Source organism: Vombatus ursinus, unplaced genomic scaffold (genome assembly GCF_900497805.2).
Source record: "Vombatus ursinus unplaced genomic scaffold, bare-nosed wombat genome assembly UNPS02000749.1, whole genome shotgun sequence".
In the NCBI taxonomy this organism is placed as follows: Eukaryota; Metazoa; Chordata; class Mammalia; order Diprotodontia; family Vombatidae; genus Vombatus; species Vombatus ursinus.
In genome coordinates this window covers 10,343,840-10,346,279 of record NW_020940527.1, presented here as the reverse complement: position 1 = coordinate 10,346,279, position 2,440 = coordinate 10,343,840, and positions in this window count along the sequence as shown.

Here is a 2,440-nt window from a genome sequence, read left to right as displayed (position 1 = left end):
CCTTCTCCTTCTCCTTCTCCTTCTCCTTCTCCTTCTCCTTCTCCTTCACAATAGAAGTTCCAAGAATTAGGCAGGGAAGGTTTTATTATTCCTACAGAGGTTGTGACACATATCACAAAATATGGACACCAGGCTTTTAATTTGGCCTTTCAAGCTGGTGCTTTTTCTGCAGTACCACAGGACCTCTCTGGGGTGGCAGAAGTGGGGGGCAAATCTGGGATGTGTGAGAGCCATGCCTGATGGGGATTTCACAGCTGCCTCCCTACACCTTACTACACTAAGGAGCATGGCTCCATCTTAGGCAAACAGAAGAAAGAGAGATAGAAATAAGCAAACTAACAAGCAAGCAAACAAATACCCTTGTGCTCAGGTGAGACCAGGGAGCAGGAAATGGGAAAGCAGTGTACCAAATCACGCTAGAGTGATTTATCATGTTTTACCTATTGGAAAACATCACAGTGGAAGGTTTTCCAAGGTCATTGCTTCTGGTTTTCCCTCTTTTTATGCAAAGGGAGAAGAGAAAGCCAGCTAAGTTTCGAGTTTTATAAAGAGTTGACCCAGAGCCAACCCCTAAGCTTTCAGGAGGTGAGCTGGAGCCTGAAGGTTGAGAAAACAAGTCAGGAAAAGGTTCTGCTGAGATGCCATCCTGGTCCCTGACATCATAAGAGAGCAGACTGCTGTTGCCTTCCCTTTGACATTACTGTCCATTGACCACACACACACACACACACACACACACACACACACACACACCCCTTGGATGTACACTTTTGTGCTTTTTGTCCTTCCGGTTATAATGTGATCTCTTGTATCCTTAGAGCTTAGCATGGTGCCTGGTACATAGTAAGTGCTTAATACATGTTTATTGACTGACTGACTGATCTCTCAGAGATGAGATGGCGCCAGAACATGAGGAGGTACTCAGAGGTAGTCAGGGGAGGGGGTATGAAGGTAAGAGATTCTTGTTCTGTCCTTATTGAGTTCCCTTTCACATACCATGTCCCTTCTTCCCCTCCAATCCTCTAATTGCACAGGGTTCACTTGGGGATGTGGCCCCTATGGGGCCTGGAAGGCCTACTGGCAACTTTGGGTGGGTAGGTGGGGTTCGTCTTGTCCATCCCTCTGCTCTCAGATGGGGCTACCTTTAAATGGACCCAGGGAGTTGTGGTAGAATGGAAAGTCTGGGGTCTTCATTCAATAGATACGTAACTTCATATGAATCACTTATTGGGTCTTAGTGTTTCTTTTTGGAAAATGAAATTAGTAATGCCTGTGCTGCTTTGGAGTGGGGAAGGGGTTGTGGGACAATTGATAGGTGAGAACTTTGAAGAGAATTAAGTATTGTGCAGATATTATTAGATCAGACTTATATGCTGTTAAAGCAAAAACAAATAAAATATTAGAGTAGCCTTAGAAACTCATTTCAGTGTCTTACCGTTCCTTTTTAGGGAAGTCTGCTTTATGTCCGGCCTTAATCAATCTGTCAACAAACATGTATTATGTGCCTACTATGTGCTAGACATTGTAGATACAAATGTAATGAATGAAACAATCTTTACTCTCAGTGGATTTATATTCCAACAGGGGACACAAGTCTACATGGAGGGACAGTTTCAGACATTTTTCTCCTGATCTGTTCCTAATGAAGAATGTTTAAGAAATCCTCATGGGCTTGGAAACTGCTATGCAGCTAAATGAGTCTCAGCTCTTTAATCTTTCCTCTTAAGGCTGACTTTTTGGTCCTCTTTATTTGAGCTCTGACCCTTCTTTTCTTTCTCTTTGTTCCTCTTTAATTGAGAGGTTCAGACTTGGACACAGGAATTTATGGACTAATATTAAGTGCATGAATGTGAGACCAGTGTGTGCCAGCTGTGCCCAGGCACACCCAAATCTCAAAAAAATGATATTTTGCTTCTAATTTTAAATTTATATCTTCAAGTAAAATTTTGTTAATTAAAATTTAGTTTAACATAGCTCAAATCAAATAAAGATAAAATGAGATGTATAAAACACTTTGTAAACCTTAAAATATTCTATAAATGATAGCAATTCTTATTATTAAACTTGCAAATTCTTTAGTTGATGAATAAAAATAATGTCTTTTATTTCAGCTATCAATAAACTTTTGTCTTAAAAGAGAATCCCCTGGGTATATCCCTAGTAGAATATACTATGTGCTCAAGACAGTTCTAACTAGCAAGAGCCAATGGTTAAATTTTCAGTGTAGCATGTACAAACTCACAAATCAGCAATTTAAAAATCAGGGATTGATTTTTTGTTGTTGAGTATTTATAATTAAAATTTTAATAATGCAGATTAAACTTAAAAGTATGTGTACATTTTTTTTTTCTGGAGAAGCCAGTTGTTAAATATTTACCAGCACATCCTGGTATTACTCTATAAACACTGCTTGAGCTGAGCAGGAGTCCAGTAGGAGCCT